Source organism: Panthera onca, chromosome C1, assembly GCF_046562875.1.
Source record: "Panthera onca isolate mPanOnc1 chromosome C1, mPanOnc1 haplotype 2, whole genome shotgun sequence".
Taxonomy (NCBI): Eukaryota; Metazoa; Chordata; class Mammalia; order Carnivora; family Felidae; genus Panthera; species Panthera onca.
In genome coordinates, this window is record NC_138346.1 from 80,841,847 (window position 1) to 80,864,112 (window position 22,266).

Sequence of the window (22,266 nt, forward strand, 5' to 3'; positions counted from 1 at the left end):
AAACACGGCTCAGTGTGACGCTGCCCACACTGCAAAAACCCAACGGCCAAGCAAGTTGAGTTGGCTGGACACAGTTTGCATTCGACCAGGGCTGCTAGACTCCTGCCCAAACAATTTTCTTACTGAATGAACATTCCACTTAGAATAGCCTGTGATTTTGACTTTTCGGCGTCTGGCAGATTGTGGTCCACACTATGAATGCTGATCGTGGCCAGTGCTAGGCAACATTTTGAAGAGAATACACTTCCTGTGGCACCATCTCTACACCCTTCCAGCACCCTGTTCCCTCTCCACCTGCTCCAAACGACACCTCCACCCCAGCCCATTATCTTACCTGCTCACCTTTGTTAGAAATAAACATTTTTACCTTCATTATTTTAGCCATGGAATCCTTGTCCAAATGCAATCTTAGTTGGAAGCACAAATGTAAGAAACAAGCCTAATCTTCTCCCTAGGGTATGGGACTAAAGGTCTAGAATCAAATTAACTCAATGTAAAGTCACGGACACTTAAACCTGAGTGAGGCACCTTTCTGGGTCTTATCCCAAGGCCCATGTCATTTCAAAGATCTCTCAGATAACTGCAGTGACCCTGTTGATCTCTCTAATGTCCTCTGTACTAACAGCCACTAACACAGTCTAAGCCAACTACATCTTTGTTTTTTACATGGAGGTTAGTTTTTCTGCTCAGTTAAGCTGTAAACTGCCTATGGCAGAAACCTATCTTTTGTGTTTCTCATTTAAGTAGAAGATCCCATGTATAGTAAATAATTCACCAAAAGTGCACCCTAGAAACAATTCTCATCAAGTCAAAGCAAAACAGAAGGAGAAAGATGAGGCAGGAGGTACTCAGTTTTATGCGACCCGTTGCTTGCTTTCTTTTATACCTCCCGCTCTGAGCACTGGTTAGTAATCAGAGAATCAGATTTGGAATCTGGCAGTTTTAGCTTACTGTGTAACTAGGCTATTTTATTTACCTCTCCATGCCTCAACTTCCTAACCTATCAAATGGGGATAAAAACCTTGTCAACTAATTGTGAGAACTTTGCAACCCATAATAGTAACTTTCAGTGCCCCTTCACTTTGTCATTTTGTATCCTTTGGGACATTTGGCCTAGTTAATTAGCCCACAGGAGTTAAGGAAAACTTCCTTTTACCAATACTGCCAGCCGGGTAGGCTGAGATTTAATTTCCCTTATCGTGTTATCCTGGATACAAATATTATGGACTTCATTGTTCTCTGTAGCTGTGTATTCATACTGTGAGCTGAACTTGTGCGTGAGTGGTGATTGGGGGTTGAGATAAAGGTGGTGGAAGAAGAGAGAAACAGAGAAAGAAACAAGAAACAGAGCATTGTTTGTATCTCCTTACCTAGGCATCCTTCCTACTCCTGCCCTCCCCCTTCCCCTACAGAGAGATGACTGGCTTTGACCTTTCCTCCTTTTGATTATTTCTAAAAATGTAAAAAGGACTATTTGTGATCAGTGAAGGAGTTCATCATGATTTTGTAGCCCATCGCTTCTAAAACTTTAATATGCATGAGAATCATGAGGGGTCTTGTAAGTGCAGATTCCAAATCAGTAGGAGTGGGTGGGGCCAGAGAGCCTGCATTTCTCCCAAAGCCTAAGAGATGCTGCTGATCCAGAAACCAAAATTTGAGAAGCCAACATCTACATGACTGCATCAAGGCAGTGGAAGCTAGTCGTATCAAACACAAGGAGGAAAACAACTAAAAACTCAGTCTCAAAACTCAGTTGCCACTGCCACAGGTGCATTATGGGAATAGAGAGAATGCATGTGCTTATTTACACATTCGAGTTTTTTGTTGTGGTTGCTGCTGCTGTTGCTTTATTTTCACCTTCTTTTTGCTTAAGTACTAGTTCATATTCTCATTCTTGATCTCATCCTGTTTATCATTGGTAAAAGCTCTACTCTCCTTTATACCCCTCATAAACACATACACCTACTCTAACTTGCTACAAACTTTGAGAAATATTTATACATATCCTAGAAAACTAACAAAATGGAGCAAGAATGTGTTTTAGAAGATTTTTTTTAAATTTTTTTTTAATGTTTATTTTTATTTTTGAGATAGAGAAAGACAGAGTGCGAGTGGGGGAGGGGCAGAGAGAGAGGGAGACACAGAATCTGAAACAGGCTCCAGGCTCTGAGCTGTCAGCACAGACCCTGATGCGGGGCTCAAACCCATGGACCGCGAGATCATGACCTGAGCCGAAGTCGGACGCTCAACTGACTGAGCCACCCAGGCGCCCCGTAGAAGATTTTTAACACTGGAGCACCTAGGTGGCTCAGTCGGTTAAGCATCTGACTGCGGCTCAGGCCATGATCTCACGGCTCTTGAGTTAGAGCCCTGCATCAGGCTCTGTGCTGACAGCTTCTTCAGATTCTATGTCTCCCTCTCTTATCTTCCCGTCCCCTGCTTGTGCGCGCTCTCTCTCTCTTAAACATGAATAAACATTAAAAAATTAAAAAAAGAAGATTTTTAACATTGATCTCCTATCTCTGCACACTTCAGTAACAAGCATGTGAAAAGTGCTGTGAAGGTAAGTGTGGCCCTATAATTTCCAGCACTGATCTGGAGCCAGATGGGTATATCTGAATCCTGGTTCCAGCACATGTTAGCCTGGGGCCGGCCGTCTAACATTTCTGTACATCAGTTTCCTCATCTGCAAATTGAGGCTTATGATAGTTTTTGTCAAGGGATTCAAATAGCTCTTCATATGCAGGAAACACCATATGAGCAGAAGGTATTATATAACACACTTATATAATTCTTTATGTTATGGAATTGGTTGACTGTAAGAAGTGAGTATATACTTTGTGAGCTGTGTTTATGAAAATCAGCATTTTGGAGGGCACTCAACTACTCCAGTATATATTATCTTTGAATAATTACATGCCATGGATCCTGTTGTTTTTTGTTTGTTTGAATGTGAGATTATAGGGGCGCCTGGGTGGCCTGGTTGGTTAAGCGTCCGACTTCGGCTCAGCTCATGATCTCGCAGTCCGTGAGTTCGAGCCCCGCGTCAGGCTCTGTGCTGACAGCTCAGAGCCTGGAGCTTGTTTCAGATTCTGTGTCTCCCTCTCTCTGACCCTCCCCCATTCATGCTCTGTCTCTCTCTGTCTCAAAAATAAGTAAACGTTAAAAAGAAAAAAAATTTGAATGTGAGTTTATAATTGTACTCAATATTTTAGTATTATAAGCCACATTTTTATTTTTCTTATAATAATAAGTATATCTATGAGCCAGTAGTTTAAGCGTACTCTAATCTAAGCAAATTGTATCTCACAAGCTCGTGGTGGAGAAAATCAATATATGTTTAAAGTTTCTTAACACCAAATAACTTGAGAGGCACATAATATAGTGGTAAAGAGTATGGGCTTTGCACTTGCACCATATACAAGTCTCAGTTCTGCCATTTACAAGCTGGGTGACCTTGGCAGAGTCACTTCATTTTAATTTCCAAAACAACTACAATCATAAACTCACCTTATAGGACTATTGTGAGGTGTAAGGCACACAATATAAATTAAGTCTTCAGGACAATGACAGTCTTTTAATAATTTTCTAATCAATGAAATGATAATAGCAACAATAATAAATACATTGGGGATCATGAGCCTAGGGAATAAACAAATCCGAAAGGCAGTGCAAGCACATTTAATATCAGTGGAAAAATCCATAGCATCATAAGAAAAAGTCATATATTTTCCCCTCCTTCAACGTACTTCAATCATCTTTCTGCCTCTTTTCAATCTCTAAAAGTAGGGTGATGGGATGTACCAGCTTGCCCAACATTGTCCCATTTTACCCTAGCACAGTTGCTAATAACACAGTCTTTTTCTTCCAAAAGCATACCAGTTAGGAAAATAAATGTCACTGTCACTCACCTAAAGGTACTGTCTAAGTTGGCCTTGGGCCTTATTAAGACACATTTTCAGATGATAAAAAATATGACCATTTTTTTCAAGTATTACAAGTCCCAAATTTCCCAGAAAATAGAATTGAAATTCCAAAAATATATTTTTCTTGTAACAAGTCTCAGTATATCTTTTCTACCACTATCCCCAAGACATTTATGTGACATCATTTGATTTCCCAAAGGTGAAGATCATTGAGCTATGAAGAATTAAACATGAGAAGAATTGAGATCTGACGGAGAGAACCCAAGGTAGACAACATGGAAGGGACCAGAATCAGTGCTACAGGGGAGAGGTGGGGCTAAAAATATGGGAAGGGAAATATACTGCTGGTGGTCCATGTTCCAGCATTGCCTTTGATTTTTACCTTCTATTTCCCCTTCTCTCAGTTAATGGTATTATGATTATTATACATTGAACAGGCATGGTGGTAAAAAACATAGAATCCGAATTTAATAGCCTCCATTCACCTTCAGACAGCAACGCATACAAGCTGTATAACTTTGGGCAAGTTACTTAACTTCTCTGGGCCTCATTTCTTCCTGTGGTAAAGTGGGACGACTAGCCTATCTCATGGGACTGATATCAAGATTAGATGAGGTAATATGTGTAAAACTCCTAGAACAGTGCCTGGTGCTCAGTAAGTGCTTTTGTGATAATTTTTGTCTTCCTTCAGGTCTGTTATAATGAGAAGGTCTAGGATTCATCCTGATACTCGAGTTTTAAGTCAAATAACAGATCCACCTCACAGTATTGTTATTACTCTCCTTTTCTTTGGTTTCATCCACCCGAATTTTTTTTATGTTGATGTGTTGTCTCATTGAATTTCATCTTTCAGTGTTTACTTTCACACTAACAATAGCTCAAAAAGGATGAGCACCATAAAAGCGAAAGATGAGCTTTGAGTTGAGTCGTAAGAGAAATGAAAGTAACCAGTGATAAAGTGAAAAGCCTTTAATGGGTTCTACTGTTTAAAGGGAGTGGTATTTCTATCACGATTGCATGCTATCTTCAATCACTACTCTGGACTGATGTTATATATACATATTTTGGTGACAGAAGAAGAAATGAGATGGGCCATTCAAAATTGGTGGTTTGGAAATAATCACATGTCATGGATAAAATAATGTCCCGTTTCCCAAGGAGAGCAGGATGAGGAAATAATTGTTTTGAAATGTAAGATTCAAGTAAGGTGGCTGATTTAAATTATATAAAGCATAATTAGCACCACTGACATAAATTACAGGTATAAGACCTGCTGGGTCATGCACGTGTCCTTTTAACCAGGTGCAATGGAGACAGGTACCATAGAAACAGGTAAATCTTATATTTTACTTTTTGAAGACATTAAACTTATTATGCAATTGCTTTAGCTTTCTTTTTACGTATAGATCTGTAGGAAAATTATAAACTAGATAATTCAAAAATTTAAAGTCACACTTCATTTTCTATTTAGAAAGAGTATGAGTTTTATTCAACTTAAGGGTAATTGTCTCAGTTCCTCAAAAAAAAAAAGAAAGACTATAAAAGTGTGTTGGCAGATGTTAAAATCAGGTACTTTCTGTTGATTATTAGTCTTTAGGGAGTAGAATGATAAAAGAGGCTCAAAATAAGTAAATCACAAGTTATGTCCTGTTCCCTGTTTCAAGCCTTATCTAATTGTAGAAAGTACCCTTAAAACATTCAAAAAGCCATACTTCTCTCCTATGGACATTTAAGATGGTGAGTACTGAACACAGAAAAAAAAAACAAAAACAAAAACAAAAAAAACCCAAGATCAAAAGTGCCTCCTGAATAATCAGAAAGAGATAAAAGAAAATTTAATATCTTTCCATAATGTGAAGTGCTAAATTTAGTTCCTTGAAAAGTGATAATCCACAGCCCACGGCCAGATTTGTGGTGGAACTCAAGGCACTTTGTGGAACCAAACCAGCTAATATAGCTGATTCTGTAAGCATTTGCCACAAAGAGAAGTTGTTTTGTATTTTCTCAGAGTCCCATTTGACTGGTTTTTATATTTTACTCCTAGAACCACAACCATAATTTCAGAATAGTTCTGAGTTTCCTTCTGATTCTACTTTTTGATCAGATTAATCAATGGGTTCATCTATACCATAGTAGTCAGGTGCCTGGTGTTTCTGGGCCTCTGCTGACTGTGCCATCATGGAGGGGTTTAGCCTGAGGGGTCAGAAGGTTACCACCCAAAGAGCTCTTGGACTCATTCTCCTCCACCACAGCTGCCGCTTCAACTTCAGGAATAGGTTCTATATGCCATAGGTTTACATTTGTCCTGGCAGAAGTCAGTTGAGAAGTAATAGAGATCAATTTATTTTGAGGGCACTGGCCTTGTTTTGACATATACTTGTACATATATATAGAAAGTCAGAGGGAGAGAGAGAGAGAGGTTGTAGCAACAGTGTCCAAATCATGATGGATTCTATGTCTCATTCCCAGCCCTTCTGTATACATGGCTTTAGTCCTGTAATGATTTATTCTTATTAAAGAAAAGCAGTGCACTGAAACTGTAGCCATTGCTGTGAAGCAAGTTGGCCAAGGGTCACTGCATCCTTTCCTTTAAAATACCTGCTTTGTTTGCATTGAAAAACAAACAAATAATAACCCTGCTTGAAGCTCCTTTGTTTGGAAAGCCTGCTTGCTTGATATATGCTCTCTAATCTATTTAGGGAGGGACTTGTTCCTTTGTTTCATGTCCAATGGGATTTCCCCTGTGTGAAGTTTAATGGGATTAAGCCTTGGAAAGATTGTGAGATTTCATCATCAGCCTTCAATCTCTGCCCCAGAAAAGGTTATACAAAGAATAAAGGTATGTCGTTTTGTTAAAACACTCACCTGCATGTCCCTACAGAAGACCAGCTATGGGTTGTGAACCCAATCTGATTTTGTCTCCTCCCATCACCGAAGATGTTATTTGAGGTCTGAGTCCCAGGACTGCTTGAACTAGGATTTCTACTTTCTGAAAAAGACTGAAAGAAAGCACTGCAGTAAATTAAAACAAACAAACAAACAAAACCAAACAAACAAACAAACAAAAAACTTATGTTTTCTGAGTGTTGCATTTGAAAGGAAAGAAAAGGTGTATGAAATCACTTGACCCAGTTCTATATCTTCTTAGTGTAGTGAAATGTTTGTCCCTAGTAGATGTAAAGAAGAGAAATAGTCAATCATCCATGTTTTGGGTGGGGGGATGGGATAAATGGGCTTTTTTTCTGGATGGGGGGATGGGATAAATGGGTGATGGGCATATAAGAGGACATTAATGAGCACTGAGTCTTATACATAAGTGATGAATCACTAAATTTTACTCCTGAAATCATTATTACACTATATGTTAACTAACTTGGATTTAAATAAAATTAGAAAAATTTTTTAAAAACTGAAAAAAAAAATAAATAAATGTTGTAGAATTCACCTGTGGGGGTGGGGCAGGGGAAAGAAAGCTTTCCTAATTGTCCAAGAAAAAGTCGTTGTATTTTTGCCTCTAGTGCATTGCTAGCCTTACTCTCTACTGCTTTATCAAATACTTATTGCTACAACAACATCCATTCCATTGATCTCTGGCTTGACAGACCACAGAATAAAGTTGTTTCTTTTACTATTGTCTCAAAACCCACCAAAATGAAGAAGGGACAAAAATAAAGGAATGAAGCTAGGAAATGGGTATAACCATTTATCAGAGAATTATAAGAATACCTACCAAATCCTATAGGACAAAACCGAGGGCAGACACATACTCTGCAGAGTTCTGGCAATGTCTAGACTATGGCAGACATAGCCATTCCTACTGAATAGCCATTCCTTCAACCTGCTTCCTCCCTACACATACCCCTACCCCTGACTTTATTCATTGCCAAAAGACCTTGAGTTTTGTGTAACTATGGGGTGGCCATGAAGTTCAGAGATTGATTGTGATTAGTCTTAGCCCATCATCATAATTTGTCAGTGTCTGGTTTGAGATAGAGAAGTGGCACAATTCTAGAAAATGGACATAAGAGTGGGCTTCTGGGAAATTTTTGTTCACTTTAAAAAGGAACACAGATAAGTAGATAGGTGAACCCTTTTACTGACTCTGAATATTAGTATCTTGGAAATATAGTCCCAACCACCATGGGACTATGAAGGCAGCCAGCCTGAGGGGAAAGCGAGCACACAGAATTTGGCAGTCAGAAAAGATGCAAAAGATCTGAACCTTTAGAAATGTCTCTGTTCCACTGAATAAACCACCCTGCCAGTGCCTACCTGCTGATTCCTCTTATGTAAGATAATATACGTCCTTGGGGGGTTTAAATCCTCTTACTTGCAGCTAACATAATCCTAACTGATATAGCTTGGTCCTTAAAAGTAGGGTATAATGGACCCACTACTCCTGTATTATAATGACAAACTCTGGGGTTCAAGACGTTATGGGGAAGCATCCCTCAACTCTGCTGCATCATAGGAAGACATTGTGGGAAAATGCTGAATATAAATGGTCCATCTATTCAGAGCTAGCATTAACCATAAGCAAATGTATGGATTATGGCTTGAGAGCAGAATATAAATGTTTAAAATTTTGAAAATGTAGAAATAGCAATATAGTTAATAAACTCTTGAAAGTGGAGAATGGTGGAAACTAATATAATTAGGCTTAATTTTTAATCTTTCATATTAAAGCAGACAAATCAAGCAATAGAGGTGTAAATGCATTAGTTCATGATATAAAGCTATTCATAAGAAAAATTTTAATTAATAACACAACAACTAAAAGCAGGAGATAGAGTGAGAAAGAAAAGTGGGAGAAAATATGAATGTTCCAGTTTATTCACTGTTTAAAAAGAATAGTCAATATGCACTCTGTATAACTGAAAAAAAATGAGAAGATTTTTGTTTTTAAGATTATTGTTAAAATTTATAAACACTAGGTTTACAAGACCTAAAAATAATGTGTGTGCCCTCCAAGCCATCGGTTGGAAAACATACCCAAAATAAAACACAGGCATCGTATATAAAAAATAATCATTTAGAAAGCGGTAACAAGAAATCAAAACAACAACTAAGAACAAATGTACCTGTTATGTCAATAAATATAAATAAGATGAACTCAATAATTTAAAAACAGAGACTCTCTGAATGGAGGAAAGCCTCTTGTACTCAGGGTGCTAATGAGGTGCTGTCCAGGGGTAAGTGGGGGGAGGGGGAATACCCCTTCCATTGTGTTTTCAACTGTACCTTTTCATTTATTCTCCAAAGCAGCATTTCTTGAACTTAAAATCTCACAAAATCTTTCATATAATCATTTTCTTCAGCTTAAGGCTCTAACCCTTTCCGTTGATAATCAAGGCTCCATTTCAAGCTGGTTTAGAGATGTTATGCCATCCTTCTCCATTGCTTTGACTTTCCCTATCTTCTTCTGGTGCCATACAAAAATGTCTACCCCTTTCTTCACACCTTCAAAGGAAAATCTCCAGGCACATCAAGCCATAGCTATCAGCTGACCCTCTTATTCAAAAACATAAAGACTTCGTTTTTAAAATTGGGCAGTTGGGATACCCTGTCACATCAGTATCAGAAGAATTCTTGCGAATTAATTCAACGGCAATGTGCTACGTAATGAACCAATTGCTGGCACTACAAAGCTACATAAGTCACGATGAGGCTACAGGCTGCATGTTATAAGCTATGAGATTTGCAGTTAGGTTCAAAGAGTAACAAACATGTACCATGAGTATAAAAATGAATGTCACTGAGTTCAAATGGATACATCAGCTCTAATGTCTCAACAGACTAGAGTGGGTAAATTCATTAAAATAAAACACACTTGTAAAGAATGAAGCAGGTTGACTGATTATGAGAAATATTTAAAAGCTCAGTGTGTCTATTTTCAAGCTGGTAAATCATGATGGGCAGGTCAAACTCCATGTCAGTTTAAGAGCAGTTCTCTACCTCGGTGAAGGCATCTGGATGATGCAATCAGATGTTGAGTGTGTTGCAATTTGTTAGCAATAATAGTTAAAGTGTAGATGTTTGAGAATGATTTACTGAATAAAAACCAGAATGGGTTCAAGGCTACCTATATAACATTCTTCTAACTTGTATTTTGATATGCCTTATTGAGCTTCAATGAAAGATATTTAAATATCATTTCTCTTCAGAGAATCACAAATAAATCTGTATGCACCCATGGGAATATGTGTAAACCATTAGTTTAAATACTGATGGTTGGAAAACAACCTAAAAGAAGGATTTGCAAAGGCACTGAAACTAAATAATATAAGGATATTAGAGGATAAACCAAAACACCACCATGAGAATACTTGGATTTTCCTGTAATCTAAAGTAACTATGAATTTTTTTTTAAAGAAAATAAACACCTGGGAAAACTACCAAGAACAATGTGCAAATCCTCTTCCTTCATTTGTCCAAGTAACTGAGCTGGCCCACCCCAAGAGGCATAAAATCTGTGGAATTCTCGTTCCCCAGGAGGTGGAGTACAAAACGCTAAATGACCTAGGACTGCCGTCTTTCATAACCAACTATAATTTTATTGATTTTCATCTGTTACCCAAGTCTTGTTAGGAGACATGAGAGGTCTGCCAAAGCAAACAGAAAGACGCCTAGACTGCCATCTGAGCTTTATGTTACATAGGCTACGCCTATTGATGGAATTTCAAATTGGAGGTTGCCAGGAAACCAGAAGGAAAGTTCAGAATGATGTATGTTCTCAGAGAACAAATAATAGTTCTTTCTCTAATTTCTACCTTTTTTTTCCCCCATGGAACTTTACCCACCTTTTGGTAATAAAATACAATGCATGATATATTTATCAATGCAACTAGTGATTTTGGTATTATGGGATATCACTAAATATGATCAGTCCTTGACCTATGCCTTTTCCCCCCTATAAATTCCAGTGAAATAGTTTAGGTTTTATTACACTAAAGTTTTCCTTTTACGATTTATGTAGAAAATAGTGAAGACTTTTTTAAGTTAAAATCATTTAACATTTCATTACAAAAACTATTTTTACAGATAAAGCTGAATCTCTTTAAAATTATTCTTTAGTATTTCATAGATTAAAGGTCCATATTTAGAGGAATTCTCTACAAACCAATCTTAACTGGTGATCATCCAGCTTTGCTTCTGTTATTTCCATAACATCTACTCATGTATTTACTCTACAGTATGAGCCGTATTTTCACATTAAAGATCTCAGATATTTTAAAACATTGATCATGATATCCCCCCTTGACATTTTCTTTCCTAGTCTAAATATCTACAGCACCTAAACATTCCTCTATTTTTAAAAATCTTGACACGGTTCTACTTCTCAGTTTTAGGCATATCTTATCCCTGGATCCTGAGAACATTTTTTTTTTTTTTCTAGAAGAAATGAGAAACAATGTTAAGATTGAAACTTTAAATCAGGTTCAAATATTATGGCAGAAATATATGGGAGAAATATATTATGAATCTGTAAAAATACTTATAATAACAATAATTTAACACTGTGATTTGTCAGAGACTTTGCAAATGTTAAACAAGGATTATTTTGTATATTTATCTCACTACACCATGGATAGGGGATAGTGGTGGCTTTGCTGTGTGGGGGAGGAATGTCTGCTTCAAAGAATATCTGACTGAGGGGCGCCTGGGTGGCTTGGTCGGTTGAGCGTCCGACTTCAGCTCAGGTCATGATCTCACGGTCCGTGGGTTCGAGCCCCGTGTCGGGCTCTGTGCTGACAGCTCAGAGCCTGGAGCCTGTTTCAGATTCTGTGTCTCCCTCTCTCTCTGCCCCTCCCCTGTTCATGCTCTGTTTCTCTCTGTCTCAAAAATAAATAAACGTTAAAAAAAAAATTAAAAAAAAAAAAAAGAATATCTGACTGAAAGGACATATGTGAAAATGCTCTCAACTTCAGTCTCTACATAAGTGATATATATTTTTTATTAAATTTCAATCACTTAATAAGTATAATATGCCCATGCTTACCATATAGGTAGAAATAGAGAAAACAAGGTTATTTTAGTGATAAAAATGCATAATGCATAAATATGTTGAGAAAATACTTTGCTGCAGACACTCATTGGAAATGGACAGATGGAAAGACACCATCTCTGTCTTCAAAGTGCTTAGAAAGGATCAACAGATAATTGCAATGGCTTAGGAACGGTGATCTAGGTATTCACGGTTTTGTGAGGTAACAGAGAGACCCCTAAACCAAACAAGGAATCTTGGAGATTTCTATAAAAGCATGATGCCTCATCCTGAATTTTGAACGCTTCTTTTTTTATTTTTCTTTATTTTTTATTTTAGAGAGAGAGAGAGAGTGAGCAGGGGAGAAGGGTATAGGAAGACAGCTAGAGAATCGTAAGAAGGCTGCACACTCAGTGTAGAGCCTGACACAGGGCTCGATCCCACAACCCTGGTATCATGACCTGAGCCAAAATCAAGACTCAGACACTCAACTGACTGAGCTCCCCAGATGCCCCTGAACACTGTCTAAACAGGGAGACAAAGATTTGGAGGTGGACAGGGTGCTCTAGGGAAAAAGGGCACCGTGAATAAGTCCCTGAGGCCAGATTCAGTGGGTCCTGTGGGGAACTCTGAACAGTTCTGAGCTGCTTAACAAAACCATGGAGGGGAAGTGGGGGGCAGGGGGAGATGAGGAGAGTGAAAATAAAGGGAGAGCTTGTGCTTTATTCTGTACAGGGTAAGGAACTATAAAAATGTTTTCATCCAGAAAGGGTCATTGGTGGATTTGCATTTTCAGGTTTTATTAGGCAAGTCATTAACTATTTGAAGCCTCAGTTTTCTTATTTGTAAATTTGACTGGAGAAGGGTAGAGTAGATCATTTGTGGGATTCTTTCTGGTTCAAAGATTTAGAAAATCAATGAAAGCATTTTTCCCCCTTATGTAGTTGGCCATGAAGTTTAAAACCAGACAGAGCTTGTTATTAGGCCTTCCTATGAGACTGTAATTCCATTGTTTTGATGTTCCTTAACTGGAAATCCTGTGTAAACCAAGGGTGACTTCCAGCATGCCCTGTGAATGTGGGTGGGTATGTTGGGGAGGAGAAATGGGGGAAGGGTAGGGGAGCTGGAGTTTACTGTGGAAAGAGAAGCCATATATATATATATATATATATATATATATATATATATATATATATCAGTAATGCTAATGGACTTTCAGAGAAAATTACTCCTAGTGATTAAAGATTTAATAATCCATGAGTATATCTATCAATACTGGCTTAGGAAAATTGGCTACATGTTCTTGGAATATATTTTTATGCAGTCCCTTTGAGTTCAGAAATTTTTTTCCTGTTCAAACAACATCAGAAAATAATCGATCATCTGCCTCCCTCTGTAGAATTTATATGCAGGTCAACATTCTTGGATTGTTTCTCTTTTCTTCTGCCACTGCTTGACAAGTATTCATCTTCAAATACACCTTTGTCCTTCAGGGCAAGTTTTCAACAAAGTCCTGAAAGTTATTAATGCTTCAACCAAGCCTCCTTTGCCTTAACAAATGTATGTTCAAAAACACCAAAGAATGTGTTTTTCCTTTTCTCTCTTCCTTTCTTTGTTACACACACACACACACACACACACACACACACACACACCCCTCCGCAAGTACACTCTGGACCTCCCTTCCCATCCCTACTACCTAACCTTCTTTTGAGGTATAATGTAGTGGTTTATAATATTGATAAGAAATGCCTTGCGGCATGAATTGATGTTCTTTATAAACCGATCAAAATCACTTTAAATCAAGTGTGAATTGTCTGGACCACTGCCCTATACCTGCTCATTTGGTCCCTTTTGTTTAGTATCCATTATCGTGAGATTTTCCAGCGAGTTTATTGGGTCTTAATAGTAGCTGCCTATCCTTATCATATGTTGGCTTATGTAATGTTAGAGAAATGACTTGTGTACTTTGAAGGAAAATGCCATTTTTTTTGCTGAAATCGGCAATGAAAACACTTATTTTCTATTCTGTCCCTCTCTATTTGAATGTATTCCAGCTGATAAGTGTATGCGATGGATTTAATAGAGATACAAGCTACATATGCACCATATCACTGCAACAGTATGCATCTGCCTATTAACTATAGCTCCTAATTTTATCTGCAGAACCAAATGTGAAATCCCGAGCGCTCATGATTGAAGTACATGCTTACATGTACCTTTGTTAGGAAGGCACTGTGATGTTCAGAAATCACAAAAGAAGAAAGAATAAGATGGGGTTTAGTCCTTGCGCAGATTGTGTTCTGTATTTCGATTTCAGTACGCACACAGCCTATCTGTTTGCATCAGAACAATGGCTGTCCGGTTATGAACTCGGTATACAAATTATCAGCCATCCCGGGTCTGCGTTTGATCCACAGCCTTCCACTTCAGGCACTGAGCACAGTTGGTGCCAAGTAATATCAATCATTCTATTTTTGCTGTGTCCCTGGTAAGAGATGGCATTTGTTTTCCTGATTCAGAAGATAAGCCAGACATACTGGGAAAAAATGCGAATGTGGAAAAAACAAAACAACAACAACAAAAAACCCAAGCCTTGTTGAAAAATTTCTGAACTAAAAATGCATCGCGTTAAATATCTTGTATAAAGCAGAATTATAATGAAGCTTTAATTATCTGAAATAAATGGGAAAAGGATGACCAAAAATAATACAGAATCAAAAAGAAATTTAGATTTTACCCTAAAGCCAAGCGTGTTGTTTTTATAGGTAGCTGATTTAATTGCCAGATTGTTTTCTCGGGCAGAGCGCTCCTTTGCACTTGCTCGCACGAAGACCTTCTTTGTTCCAGTGCAATCAGGTCTATTCCACAGATCTCTTCAGGCTGGAAACAGGTTTCCATTAAGAAATTAAATACTGCGTTTTCCATTTTCATACATAAATTGAAATCTGCAAATAGCTTCAGTGGTTTATTTTTTTCTTTTAAAGAAACCAATTTTTTCAACAGATATTGAGCTCAACAACTTCTTCTACAGCCTTTTCTAAGCTGGAAATTATTCGTAAGCAATCCGGGTTAGACCACATCAATTTCCCAAACAAAAAGCCCACGTGATATGCGTGTGATGAGGGCCTTTGAACGTGTGACACCAGAATTCAACCCCTGACATTCAGAAGCAGCATCTGAAAACATCATTTATAGAAAAGTCTCTCTAAGTCTTTTGTGGCCACTGAATGGCCCCGGAACACAAACCATCTGCACTTTCCAACCAGAGTGCACCAGAAACAACCTACCTACAGAGAATGATGCTAAAGGAGCTCCAGAAGAGAGTTGTAATATACATTTCCCCAACCCGAACAAAAGCCGCACATTTCAAGGGGCTAAAAATTCCAACTAAATGAAATGTGAGTAAGAAGCTGCTTTTTCAAAATTGGACCAGAATGGGACATGACTGGAGACAGAATTCCTGGCCAAGCCAGTCACAAGACCAGCCCGGCTGCAAAGTGAGCGGAAATAGACTCTCTCCCTCTCTCTTAATGGGTGGTATGGCATGTTGCTATGGAAAAAAAGAACTGATAGACGCCATCTTTGGAGACTGTTTACCACCAGGGGTAAACAGGGCAATCTCACCAGAGACCTACTTTGCTTTTGCTTTTTAAAGGAGACATAAGCAAGGGCTGGAACCACATGGGTGGTCAAAAAGTATCACCAGATTTTCTTAAAAAGACTTTAACTGTGCCCCTTGCCTCAGACTAGTTTGAGGAGGTAAGTTGTAGGTAGTTTTTCTAGCTCTAGAACGTTGTTTCTAGAAGACAAACCAGTCTGCCATACAAGGTTTTGAACCTGATGTGTGCCAAGAAAAATTCACTCATTTGCTATTTATCCAGTGTTAACAGGGGGTTCTTCTAAGCTGCATGCCCATCTAGCTACAGTCAAGCTTCCCACTGCCTTCTCTTCCTCTCCATCATTTACTTTTCAGTGTATGATACATAGTTTCATCCCTACTACTCAACTTTCTATAGAAAACTTTCCTGTAATTTATTAGCCTGACTGTCTCACGACAGAAAATTGAGACAATGAAGTATGCCAATAAATAAAGAAAAAAAAGGGGAAAAAATTTCTCACAGTTGTATTCCCTGCCAGATATAGTCTCAGTTTCTGTTAACCACCAACCTCTCAAAAGAGAACAAAAACAAAAAAACAAAGAAACGCCCCAAAAACAAAACAAACAAAACCCCCAGTAATCTTTAGTTGATATGTCCACTTCATTTCCTATTTACTCTTCAGTTAACTGTGACCAAAAGTCCACCCTTAATCCTTGACCAAATTTGTCATCTCTGAGATCATCAATGATCTTGCTGCAAAATCCTGTTCCTACTTTTCAATGCTTAATCTTACATGATCTTTCTCTTTCCTTAGATGTTGTTGGGATTCTCTTTCTTCCAACTCTGCAATCCTTGGCTTTTAACATAGCATTCTCTTTGGCTTTCTTTCTCTTTGCTCACCCTTTCTCCGTTTCATTCACTGATGCTTTATATTCTAATCACTCCTACACAGGTGGTCCCTCATTGTTGTGTCTTTCTCTTCTCACTTTCTCCAGTGAACTAAACTATTATTAAATATTATTAAATGTCTAGTGGATGTGTCCACCAGGATATAACCACGGCATGGGCTCTCAATATATGCAGTCATTTCCTCCTCTGTTAATTCTTTATCGCATTGAATAGCCCTGCTTTCTAGCTGGCCCCCTAAAGCCATTATCTTGAATTTATCCCTCTCTCCATCAAATTCCATTTCAAGTATAAGCACTACCAATTATAGCTTTTCTCTTCATCTTCACTAACACAGCAGAGCTTAGGCACCTGTAATCCCTCATCTGAATCATAGAAAAAGTACTAATTGTTTTTAAATTTTGATTGCATCACTAAGCACATCCTATCCCTCCTTAAACATTTTTTAAGCAGCTTGTCATTGCCAAAGTCTCAAATACCCTATGACTTTGTGTGGTCAACAATCTAATTCATTACTTGGCCCTTGACAGTCTATCTCTCCCAAGGTCTTCCTCGTCTCACTCATGCTCTAATTTGCAGTCATACAAAAGTACTTGACTAAACATACTGTGTGGTCTCGCACCACTCGCCTTTGGGTTCCAGATCTCAGTTCAGATGTCATGTGGGCACCTAGATTTTAGTCCGAGCTTACCACATACCAGCTGGGTGCTCTTGGGAGAGATATTTAACTTTTCCAATTCTTCCTATCCTCATCTATAAGACAGTCATAATATAAAACCTACTTCAGATCATTGTTGTAATTATTAAAGGAGGTAATATCTCTAAAATAGTTTTAATAGTGCCTGACAGATAATAAGCACAAATAAATATATTTTTATAATATTCCGTGCAGACCTATGCAAAGGGATTTTATTCAACTATCAGCAGAAGAAAATATTGTTGGTAGGAATCACATACCCTAGGTTGTAAGCAAAGACCTGTAGACATGTGGCATTTGTTTATGTCATGGGACAACAAGAGGAAACAGCTCATTGGTCATCCTTCTGAGCTGTAGAGAAATTAGGTTGATGTCTATTGCTCTTTTGCTCCGATTTGTTATTCTCTCTAATAGATGAAATGGAGCATGATGGTAGCTTTAGGGGCTAAAGAGCACAGTCAAGTATACCTTTTACCACTTGGACACTGAGATCGATCAGAAAATCTGGAAGATTGACTTTAGGCATTAGAGGAATTCTGGAGTGGAGTAGTATCCAGTCTGCTGTGCAAGATAGGCCTCACTGTCAGTTGAATGATACATTTTCTCCAACTTTTCTTCTCTCACTCCCAGTTAATGTCAAGTATTTATGATTAAACTTTAACAACTGCATAGTTCATGCCCATTTATTTACTGCTGAAACTGATATTGCCGCTTACAATGGGTGTTATGTACTATTTTAACCCAGTTTGTTCCAAATACACTTTATTGTTTTAAGTGTGTTTATTGGCCGATTGCTTTATGACCATTTTTAGTATTCTTTACAATAACCATCTGTAGCTAAAATGAATTTGAAGTTTTCCATTTCAAATACACCCTAGTGACTATCAAGTAAGGAATACAGGATTTTGTGCTAAGCTGACTAGTTAGGCAATTAAACCAAAAGTAAAACTTTAAAATATAAAGTTTATAACTTTAACATTTAAACAAAAACATCCTATTAATCTATTGGCTTTTTTTTTTCTTATATAAACATTTGTTGGCAGTATTCAAAGCTTTTCAGAAAATTACTTCCAGTTCCCAGATTTATCTTTACATGAATTTTTATATAGCTTAATGGATTCTAAATGTATACAAGTAATAGATAAGGTGTTATAAAATTGATACTTATGCTAAGTTTATAGAAACTTGGATATTGCCAAAGTATGTGGTGTCTAGCCAATATTTATGTTCAAAACAGACGAGTATTAAGAAAAGAGTAAGATAAATATAATAATGTGAATTAGTGTTTAGAAAATTTGAGAGTATGAGAAGTTAAGATCACAGGGGCAAAGTAAAATTGGAGAGTTAAAAAGTTATATCTATGCTATTATAGACCTATAAAATAGTGGCATGTGAAATTGTAACTATTTCAAATCGAGGTCATGTTATTTTCCCCTCTTTTCCATAGTAAAATGGACCTGTTTTTATAATTACTCAAGGCATGCACTCAGAACAATCAGAAATATTGTGAAATCATTCCTAATGAATAGATTAATAGGCATTATTAAACTCATAACCAAAAACTATCTGTAGTAGCAGTTCCAAATAGTGAATCTTTATGTAAGTTTTGTAATCAAACAACCTGGGTTGTGATCCCCCCTCTGTCATTTATTAGGTAAGAAACACTGAACACATTATTTAACTTTTAAGCTATTGTTTTATCATTTCTAAAGTTAGGGATAGTAATTGCTGCCTCATAGTATACTGTAATGATGTAAAATCCACATGTATATGTAAAGCATATCCATATGGTACATAGTATCTTCTATAGAAGTTAATGATTCACTCTATTATAATTTAAGCTTTTATATTGTTAATATATAAAACATATTTTACATATTTTATATGATTAAGCTTTAAACACTTAAAGACATAATTTGTCTTTATATTTAACATGGGTTTATTGTAGGCAGCACATATTTGAGTCTTGGTTTTTGTTCGATCTGACAATCTTTGACTTTTAACTGATGTATTTAGACCATTTACAGTTAAAGTGATTATTTATATGATTGGATTAATATCTAACTTCTTGTTAGCTATGTCTCTTTGTTCCATTTGTACTGTATTTCTTTCTTCTCTTTGTCTTTTCTTGGGCTAAGCATTTTTTATTACATTTGATCTTTAGTGACTCATTAATTATACCTCTCTAAAAAATGTTTTTAGTGATTACTCTGGGATTTACAATATGTGTTTCAAATTAATCTGAGTTTACCTTCAAATAATGGTACACTACTTTACATGTAGCGCAAGATCATTACAACAGTATATTTCTAATTCTTCCCACTCATCCTTTGTTCTATTATGCTCATAAGTTTTACCTTTACATATACTATAGGTATTAGTCAGTTATCTCTTATCACATTTACAACTAGAAAATAAATTTTATCTATTTTCATTCATTTCGGTTCCTATTCACTTCATTTTTTTATGTGTAGGTCCAAGTTTCTATCTCATACGTCTATCTGAAGAATTTCCTTTAGCATTTCCTTTAGAAATGAATTCTCTTAGTTTTTGTTTGAAAATTAAAAAACAAATTCTATTTCACTCCTTTTTACTACATCCTGCTTAGTGTTCTGTGAACTTCTTGGATCCACGGTTTCATGTTGTCACTAATTTTGTAAAATTCTCTGACATTATTTCTTCAGCTATTTATTTGGTTCCATTTTTTCCCTCTTGTGTATATGCTACTCTGTTTGAAATTGTCCCACACTGTTGGGCGCTCTGTTTGTTGCTGTTGTTTGTTCTTTTTTCTTTGTGTTTCATTTGGGGTAGTTTCCACTCACCTATCATCAATTTCACAGAATCTTTCCTTGGCTCTGTTGAATCTACTGAGGAGCCTGTTGGAGGCCTTCATATCTGCTACTGATTTTTTTTTTCTCTTCTAGTATTTGCATTTGATTCTTTTTTATAGTTTCATCTCTCTGTTGAATTACTTATCTGATCTTGCATGCAGTCTACTTTGTTCTATTAGAGCCAGTAACATATTAATCATAATTACTGAAAACTTTCTGTCTGATAGGTCCAACATCTGTGTCATACACAGCCAGTCTGATCCTGATAATTGCTTTGCCTTTTTTGTGAGTGTGTGTGTGTGTGTGTGTGTGTATGTATTTTACTTTTCGTATGCCTTAGAATTTTTTTTTTGTTGAAAGCTAGATATCTTGTGTAGGGGTATAGAGACTGGGGTAAATGTTATTTAAAGTTGGAGATGAGCATCCCTTTTCTTCAGCCTGATCTTAAGCGAAGGATTTGTGATAATCTTTTGAAGAGTTAGGCCAAACTTGGGGTTTATTGTTCTGATGGTTACCCTGAGTGTACCTCAATCTTCAAATCCTCCTAGTGATGCCCTGTATTTACAGCGTGGGCTGGTTTGTTGGAGTTTCTATCATTACCTGTTCTTTCTTTGCTCAGAACTCCATTTGCACTGTTGCCCAACAGACATTGGTGTCTTGCAGCTCTCCCAGCTATATTCCACTGCTATTTTTCTCTAAGCACGTAAGGCTGGTTGGGGATGCCAGAGAAAGAGAGCATTCCCTCATGTTTGATTATGTCTCAGTCTCAAGGCTCTTTTCTTGGATCTGGCCAATGGCCTTCGCAAGTGCTCTGCCCCTCCAGCTATAAAACTGGACCTTCTGGGTGTTTCTCCCATAGCAGATATATGGGTATCAGGTGGTATCCCTCCCATGGGAGGGATGCAACTTCTTTTTTTTTTTTCCTTCCCTGCTCCCTTCCCCCAGATGCAGTGGATTTCTACCTTACCCTAAGGTGATGGGTTTTGTTACTCTTCCCCCTGGAGATTAAGCCTTTCATCCCGTAGTGGAGATAGAGGAGGTGGGTTTGGGAAGTTTGGGCAGTGACTGCTATTCCCTTTCTCAAGTCAGTACCATGAAAACAAGCTTTCTCAAGAATTCTTCTAAATCTTTTCTATGAGTGCTGCCAGCAAGAATGTGCAAACACCTCTGTATCTTCAGCATCTGGGGGCTTTACACTCTCACACTAAGCTCACTCTCAGTCTCTAGCAATTTTTGAAAACATTTTAGCTATATCTTCTATTCATTTTATGTAGAGTCTAGCAAAGTGCTATTTATCTTTGTAGGCATCTGTCTCTCCATATTTGAAGTTTCTTATTTGCCTTGAGACCTCAATTCTTTCATGGGTCCGAGTTTTTCCAGTTGCAAAGGCGAGAATGATATCCTTTTTTAAAAACTATGATTTATTGTCAAATTGGCATCCATACAACACCCAGTGCTCATCCCAATAGCTGCCCTCCTCAATCCCCATCACTCACTTTCCCCTCTCCCCCACCCGCCATCAACCCTCAGTTTGTTCTCTGTATTTAAGAGTCTTTTATGGTTTGCCTCCCTCCCTCTCTGTCTGTAACTTTTTCCCCCCTTCCTTTCCCCCATAGTCTTCTTTTAAGTTTCTCAAGATCCACAGATGAGTGAAAACGTATGGTATCTGTTTTTCTCTGACTGACTCATTTTACTTAACATAATACCCTCCAGTTCATCCACGTTGATGCAAATGGCAGGATTTCATTCTTTCTTGTTGCCAAGTAGTATTGCATTGTATATATAATTTTTTTTAGTGTTTATTTATTTTTGAAACAGAGGGAGACAGAGCACAAATGGGAGAGGGGCAGAGAGAGGAAGACAGAATCTGAAGCAGACTCCAGGCTCTGAGCTGTCAACACAGAGCCCAACGTGGGGCCTGAACTCATGAACCACCAAGATCAAGACCTGAGCTTAACCGACTGAGCCACCCAGGTGCCCCCATTGTATATATAAACCACATCTTCTTTATCCATTCATCTGTTGGCAGACATTTAGGCTCTTTCCATAATTTGGCTATTGTTGAAAGCACTGCTTTATACATTGGGGTACATGTGCCCTTATCAATCAGCACTCCAGTATCCCTTGGGTAAATTCCTAGCAGTGCTATTGCTGGGTCATAGGGTAGGTCTATTTTTAATTTTCTGAGGAACCTCCACACTGTTTTCCAGAGTGGCTGCACCAATTTGCATTCCCACCAACAGTGCAAGAGGGTTCCCGTTTCTCCACATCCTCTCCAGCATCTATAGTCTCCTGATTTGTTCATTTTGGCCACTCTGAC

The 22,266-nt window shown here is 37.7% G+C and overlaps 1 long non-coding RNA gene across 3 annotated transcripts in view; it reads right to left on the minus strand.

The window, feature by feature from the left end:
- Window positions 1-22,266, minus strand: part of LOC132673729 (uncharacterized) — an 86,560-nt gene that overhangs the window by 38,869 nt on the left and 25,425 nt on the right. For all 3 annotated transcript variants that reach the window (XR_009608172.1, XR_009608174.3, XR_009608173.3), the window contains exon 5: window positions 6,792-6,925. This is a non-coding gene — a long non-coding RNA (uncharacterized LOC132673729). The remainder of the gene's footprint in view (window positions 1-6,791; window positions 6,926-22,266) is intronic.